Here is an 8,558-nt window from a genome sequence, read left to right on the forward strand (position 1 = left end):
CGGTGACTGAACCTTGGTCCTTTAAACACGGATACTTTGTTATCAGGGCCACAGCTACATTATCAAATTCTGCGCTGGAAGGACACATTTTGTATTTGACTATTTCTGACACTCTGCAATATAACAAATTTGAGTTTGGTACTTGGATGCAGAAGAGTACCATTGTTAAGAAAGGCTTGGTTTCCTTGTTCTAACTGCTCCTCATAACTAAACTCGAGTATTTGGAATTTTAGGTGTCAAGGTTGTGATCTAAGTGAAGACTCTGAAGAGGGAGATACACAGAGACAACATGAGTAGAGGGCGTTGCTTGAAGAAATAAAGCTGGGTCTCAGTGGGTATATTACTTCAGAAAATAAAAATACAATACAAGAACATATCTTTAAAAATGGTGTTTTAGGGATGTTACAGTGAAATAAATAAAAACCTCGCATATTGTCCAGCCTCAAAACAGAATATGTAGCCTTTAATAAATCACAAACATTAAGAATTACAGCATCTTAAACATCTACAGTGAGGCCAAAAAAAAGTAGAAAAACTGATTTCATCACACTAGTTGAGCAATGAAAAATCATGCGGCCACTCAACTAATCTTAAAGGCTCATAAAAGAAAAAGTTTATGACAAAGTTAAATGTACTGAGTCTGTCAAAACTAAAAACAAAACTACAATAAAATAAAAAAGGAAACAGAAATTGTCCTCGTTTTTTCCAAAAATGGTGACAATTTTTGTTTTGCCCATTCTGCAAATTCTGTGCGCCGATCTGGGTCATCCTCGTTGAGATGCTGCAGTAGCTGAAGTTTGTAAGGGTGCCATTTGTGAGTAGCTAATATCTGCCGAGGGGATGTTCGACTAATGCCACTCTCCAGTGACATGCGGCGAGTGCTACGCTGTGGGCTCTTGCTGAATGAAGCTAGGACAGCCACTGATGTTTCTTCATTATTGAAAGTTTTCTTGCGTCCACATTTTGGCAAATCCAACACTGAACCAGTTTCACGAAACTTAGCAAGCAGTTTGCTGACTGTAGCATGGGAGATGGGTGATCTCGTAGGGTGTCTTGCATTGAAATCTGCTGCAGTGACCCGGTTACTGCATTCACCAGATATCAACACAATTTTGATCTGCTCCTCACGTGTTAACCTCGACATGTCAATGGCTGTGAACAAAGAGAAACTTGTACAGTGGGGCAAAGAAGTATTTAGTCAGCCACCGATTGTGCAAGTTCCCCCACTTAAAATGATGACAGAGGTCAGTAATTTGCACCAGAGGTACACTTCAACTGTGAGAGACAGAATGTGAAAAAAAAATCCATGAATCCACATGGTAGGATTTGTAAAGAATTTATTCGTAAATCAGGGTGGAAAATAAGTATTTGGTCACCTCAAACAAGGAAAATCTCTGGCTCTCACAGACCTGTAACGTCTTCTGTAAGAAGCTTTTCTGTCCCCCACTCGTTACCTGTATGAATGGCACCTGTTTGAACTCATCATCTGTATAAAAGACACCTGTCCACAGCCTCAAACAGTCAGACTCCAAACTCCGCCATGGCCAAGACCAAAGAGCTTTCGAAGGACACCAGGAAAAGTATTGTAGACCTGCACCAGACTGGGAAGAGTGAATCTACAATAGGCAAGCAGCTTTGTGTGAAGAAATCAACTGTGGGAGCAATCATCAGAAAATGGAAGACATACAAGACCACTGATAATCTCCCTCGATCTGGGGCTCCACGCAAGATCTCATCCCGTGGGGTCAAAATGATCATGAGAACGGTGAGCAAAGATCCCAGAACCACACGGGGGGACCTGGTGAATGACCTGCAGAGAGCTGGGACCAAAGTAACAAAGGTCACCATCAGTAACACACTACAACGGCAGGGAATCAAATCCCGCAGTGCCAGACGTGTTCCGCTGCTGAAGCCAGTGCATGTCCAGGCCCGTCTGAAGTTTGCCAGAGAGCACATGGATGATACAGCAGAGGATTGGGAGAATGTCATGTGGTCAGATGAAACCAAAGTAGAACTTTTTGGTATAAACTCAACTCGTCGTGTTTGGAGGAAGAAGAATACTGAGTTGCATCCCAAGAACACCATACCTACTGTGAAGCATGGGGGTGGAAACATCATGCTATGGGGCTGTTTTTCTGCCAAGGGGACAGGACGACTGATCCGTGTTAAGGACAGAATGAATGGGGCCATGTATCGTGAGATTTTGAGCCAAAACCTCCTTCCATCAGTGAGAACTTTGAAGATGAAACGAGGCTGGGTCTTCCAACATGACAATGATCCAAAACACACCGCCCGGGCAACAAAGGAGTGGCTCCGTAAGAAGCATTTGAAAGTCCTGGAGTGGCCTAGCCAGTCTCCAGACCTCAACCCCATAGAAAATCTGTGGCGGGAGTTGAAAGTCCGTGTTGCTCGGCGACAGCCCCAAAACATCACTGCTCTCGAGAAGATCTGCATGGAGGAATGGGCCAAAATACCAGCTACTGTGTGTGCAAACCTGGTAAAGACCTATAGTAAACGTTTGACCTCTGTTATTGCCAACAAAGGTTATGTTACAAAGTATTGAGTTGTATTTTTGTTATTGACCAAATACTTATTTTCCACCCTGATTTACGAATAAATTCTTTACAAATCCTACCATGTGGATTCATGGATTTTTTTTTCACATTCTGTCTCTCACAGTTGACGTGTACCTCTGGTGCAAATTACTGACCTCTGTCATCATTTTAGGTGGGGGAACTTGCACAATCGGTGGCTGACTAAATACTTTTTTGCCCCACTGTAAATAACTCATGAAAGAATAAAGTTACGTTGAAACCAAGCACATCATTGTTTTTCTTGTGACATTACCAACTAGAAAGTGCATTTTCTGAAGAAACTGCAGTGTGAATGCTTGAATCTGAATGTATGCACTGAAATGAATTAATTACTGAATTTTGAGTTAAAAATATTGAATGAGATAAAAAAAAAAAACCAAAAAAAAAAAAAAACCGAATTTAACCTGAAAACAAAGGTGCTGAACTGCTAAAAGCTGAAGGTTACACAGAAGAAGAAGTTGGAAAAAAACTGAAAATGTTTTAAATGTAAATTAGAAAACCCTAAGAAATGAGAAAAGAACATTTAGAGTCAGAAAACATCTGAATGAATATTAAAAGGTCATATTCTTTGAATCACTGAATGACTCAAATGTGATCCCTCCACTTTGATCCACACAGTTTAAAAAGTTTAAATGCCTGAGCTTTGAAAGATACGGTGTTGGAAAGAGAACAATAATGGCGACAATTTGAGGGTAAAATGATGGCTGTAACACTGTGGACACAGCAGCAGTTGAAAGAGAAGTGTTTAAGATGAATCTTGGCACAGTGGCAGGCAGAGCTCGTTAAGCAGGCAGGTGTGAGCCTGGTTGCTATAGTGACCGCACCCAATGGCTCCATACACACGCACACAGACATGCACCTCACTTTTGCTGCTTAAAATGAACAGAAAAGTCAGGCCGAAACAAATTGCTCCCAAATGAAAAGTAAAAGTCGTATTGACAAAATTCTTTCACCGTGAGCGACAGCAATGTCTAGTCTACCTAATTCTCAGTTTTCATGCCTGTGGAGCTTATTATATGGACGTGGTGACAGTGGAAAGACACCATGCTCTTCTGATTTTCAAACGAACCTTCTGAGCCATTTTAACATTAGAGTCTATGGAAGAGTTGGAGGGAGGAGGCTGTGCATTGGTGACATTTATGAAAGAACCATAACACCTAGTACAATAGTAAACACATTGGATGAAAGAGGACAGCCATGGCTACGTTTTGAGGGTAAAATCATACCTGTAGAGCAAACGCTGCGGACACAGCAGCAGTTTTAAAAAAGATTTTAAGATTAATTTTTTTGCTCCTCTCACTCTAGCAGTTGAGCTGCCTCACTCTAGCCCCAACATTCCGTCCCATACACACCCATTATAAACTCTGAAACGGGTGAAAAAACATCATGAAACTTAAACTGGAACTGAAGAAAAAGTATAACAGATATTGAAAAGACAAATACAAGTTGAATAGTTGAATGTCTTGTCTTCGTTTTAAAGTTTGAATGGTGGCTCTATGTGAACGTATGTTGAAGTAGTAAGGGTTTAAAAATGAGTAAGTTGAATGAGAATTTGAAGGGTCTCCCCATTGAAATACATGGGAAATTTTTGTTGAATAAAGTTGAATAAAATTAAAAATATAAATGTTAAAAATGAGAAAAATAGAAGCAGTCATGTCCAAAAGAATAGGAATCTAACGGTGTTTGAATGGTTTTTCTAAGTTGAACGGTTTCGAAGGAGTTAGATGCCAAAAAACGTACGGAATATATAATAATAACTAGAAAGTGCATTTTCTGAAGAAACTGCAGTGTGAATGCTTGAATCTGAATGTATGGACTGAAATGAATTAATTGCTGAATTTTGAGTTAAAAATATTGAATGAGATTTAAAAAAAACAACAAAAAAAAAAACGAATTTAACCTGAAAACAAAGGTGCTGAACTGCTAAAAGCTGAAGGTTACACAGAAGAAGAAGTTGGAAAAAAGCTGAAAATGTTTTAATTGTAAATTAGAAAAACCTAAGAAATGAGAAAAGAACATTTAGAGTCAGAAAACATCTGAATGAATATTAAAAGGTCATATTCTTTGAATCACTGAATGACTCAAATGTGATCCCTCCACTTGGATCCACACAGTTTAAAAAGTTTAAATGTCTGAGCTTTGAAAGACAAGATGTTGGAAAGAGAACAACGATGGCGACGTTTTGAGGGTAAAATGATGGCTTTAACACTGTGGACACAGCAGCAGTTGAAAGAGAAGTGTTTAAGATGAATCTTGGCAGAGTGGCAGGCAGAGCTCGTTAAGCAGGCAGGTGTGAGCCTGGTTGCTATAGTGACCGCACCCAATGGCTCCATACACACGACACAGACATGCGCCTCACTTTTGCTGCTTAAAATGAACAGAAAAGTCAGGCCGAAACAAATCGTTCCCAAATGAAAAGTACATGTCGTACTGACAAAATTCTTTCACCGTGAGCGACAGCCATGTCTAGTCTACCTAATTCTCAGTTTTCATGCCTGTGGAGCTTATTATATGGACGTGGTGACAGTGGAAAGACACCATGCTCTTCTGATTTTCAAACGAACCTTCTGAGCCATTTTAACATTAGAGTCTATGGAAGAGTTGGAGGGAGGAGGCTGCGCATTGGTGACATTTACGAAAGAACCATAACACCTAGGACAATAGTAAACACATTGGATGAAAGAGGACAGCGATGGCTACGTTTTGAGGGTAAAATCATACCTGTAGAGCAAACGCTGCGGACACAGCAGCAGTTTTAAAAAAGATTTTAAGATTAATTTTTTTGCTCCTCTCACTCTAGCAGTTGAGCTGCCTCACTCTAGCCCCAACATTCCGTCCCATACACACCCATTATAAACTCTGAAACGGGTGAAAAAACATCATGAAACTTAAACTGGAACTGAAGAAAAAGTATAATAGATATTGAAAAGATAAATACAAGTTGAATAGTTGAATGTCTTGTCTTCGTTTTAAAGTTTGAATGGTGGCTCTATGTCAATGTATGTGGAAGTAGTAAGAGTTTAAAAATGAGTAAGTTGAATGAGGATTTGAAGGGTCTCCCCATTGAAATACATTATAAATTTTTGTTGAATAAAGTTGAATAAAATTAAAAATATAAATGTTAAAAATGAGAAAAATAGAAGCAATGTTGTCCAAAAGAATAGGAATCTAACGGTGTTTGAATGGTTTTTCTAAGTTGAACGGTTTTGAAGGAGTAGGCTTTCAAAAAACGTACGGAAAAATAAAATATAACTAGAAAAATTTGCATTTCCTGCGAAAATGCAGTGTGGATGCTTAAAGCTGAAGCTGTATGCAAAAACTAGCTGAAAAAGCTGAAAAGTTGCAGAAATTGTAAAAACTTTGCAGAAGCAAAAGAAGTTTGCTAAAATGGAATAACTTAGCAGAACTGCAATATCTTAGAGGAAACATAATACTTGGCAGAAATACAATAGCATAGCAGAACTTCGCAGAAATATTGTAACTTACCAGAAACATGATAACTTCTCAAAAATACAAGAATTTAGGAGAAATAGTATAAGATAACAGAAAGAATATATTTAGCCAAAAATACTTAAACATTACAGAAACACTATGATTTAGAAAAATAGTACAACATAGCAGAAATACTGTGATTTACCAGAGACACTGTGATGAACTATGAATATTGTAATTTTAAATTAATACTATGTTTTAGCACAAATACTATAATTTGACAGAAATACTATCATTTGGCAGAAATACTATATTAAGCACAAATCCTATAAAAAGCAGAAATGGTATGAATAAGCACAAATACTACATTTAGTAGAAATACTTTGTTTTAGCACAAATCCCATAAAAAGCAGAAATACTGTACTATGATTTAGTAGAAAAACTATAATTAATCAGAAATACTACATTTAGCAGAAATACTATATTAAGCACAAATCCTATAAAAGCAGAAATAGTATATTAAGCACAAATCTTATAAAATAGCAGAAATAGTATGATTTAGCACAATAGTAATAAGTTAAACAGAAAAATTGGAAAAGCAAAATGGACAGCTGAAAAAATGCTGAACATGCTGAGGGTCCCTCAAATATACTTGTTAAATGACAAAAATCTGCAAAAAAATTTATTACAGCCACACAATCACAAATATGTACACATGAGGAAACACACATGCACAGAGAGACACACACACAAGATCCAATTCAGTCAACCAGTCTAAATATATTGAATTTAAATCTTAGAATGAGATCATCCCATTAAAAGCCTTTCTCTCTCTCTCTCTCTCTCTCTCTCTCTCTCTGTCACACACACACACACACACACACACACAGGGAGAGAGAAGTAAGTTTCTAGGTCAGCCTGGGAGCTGGTGAATTTGAATCCACCAATCAGAGAGGCTGTGCACTTTTCCCCACCAAAACAGGTGCATCTGTTTACACACGCAGCAGCACAGAGAGACACAGGATTTTTGCAGTCTATTTCTCATAGTGACGACTCCCCTCAAACAAATGACCATAATTTCCTAACCGTAGGGGCTAGAACGGTCATTCTTACACCGTTTTGTTCAGAAGAGATGGGGGAATCTTCAAGTGTTGGCAATTTAATATTAAAATATGAATTTTTAGAGATATATGACATGGATGACTTGTTGACTTAGAAGCCACGAATTCCCCAATATGCAAATTTGAATGCCTGAGACCACATATGTGATTGGCTGGCTGGGAAGCTGTGCAGGCCCTGATTTGTGGATTTGAATTCCTCAGCCCTCAGATATGATTGGCTGGCTTAGAAGCCACGAAGGCCCCAATATGCAAATTTGAATGCCTCAGGACACTTATTTGATTGGCTGGGAAACTGTGCAGGCCCTGATTTGAAAATTTGAATGTCTCAGTCCTCACAGAGGATTGGCTGCCTGGGGACCTGGCAGAAATATATAGAAATACTATTATTAAGCATAAATACTACATTTAGTAGAAATACTATGTTTTAGCACAAATATTATAAAAAGAAGAAAAACTATAATTTAGCAGAAATACTATATTAAGCACAAATCCTATAAAAAGCAGAAATACTATAATTTAGAACAAATAGTATAAAAAGCAGAAATACTATAATTTAGCAGAAATACTATGTTAGGCACAAATCCTATAAAAAGCAGAAATACTATAATTTAGCAGAAATACTATGTTAGGCACAAATCCTATAAAAAGCAGAAATACTATAATTTAGCAGAAATACTGTGTTTAGCACAAGTACCGAAAAGTACCAGAAATACTATGATTTAGCAGAATAGTAATAACTTATTGAAACACAAATGCACAGAGGGACACACAAACACAGGCTCTAATCCAGTCAACCAGTCTAACTATGTTCAATTTAAATCCTACAATGACATGCTGTCAAATAAGGGCAGGGTCCTCTCTCTCCCACTAAACACACACACACACACACACACACACACACACACACACACACACAGGGAGAGAGGACTAAGTTTCTAGGTCAGCCTGGGAGCTGCTGAATTTGAATCCACCAATCAGAGAGGCTGTTTACGTTTTCCCGCCAAATAGGTGCATCTTTTTACACACGCAGCACAGAGACATAGACCTGCTTCTTTCAGTTTATTTCACATAGTGAGGATTCCCCTCAAACAAATGACCATAATTTCCTAACCATAGGGGCTAGAGTGGTCATTCTTACACCGTTTTGTTCAGAAGAGATGGGGGAATCTTCAAGTGTTGACAATTTATCATTAAAATATGAATTTTTAGAGATATATGACATGGATGACTTGTTGACTTAGAAGCCACGAATTCCCCAATATGCAAATTTGAATACCTGGAGCCCACATACATGATTGGCTGGCTGGGAAGCTGTGCAGTTCCTGATTTGTGGATTTGAATTCCTCAGCCCTCAGATATGATTGGCTGGCTTAGAAGCCATGAAGGCCCCAATATGCAAATTTGAATGCCT

Source organism: Aulonocara stuartgranti (genome assembly GCF_965226115.1).
Source record: "Aulonocara stuartgranti genome assembly, chromosome: 22".
NCBI classification, from domain to species: Eukaryota; Metazoa; Chordata; class Actinopteri; order Cichliformes; family Cichlidae; genus Aulonocara; species Aulonocara stuartgranti.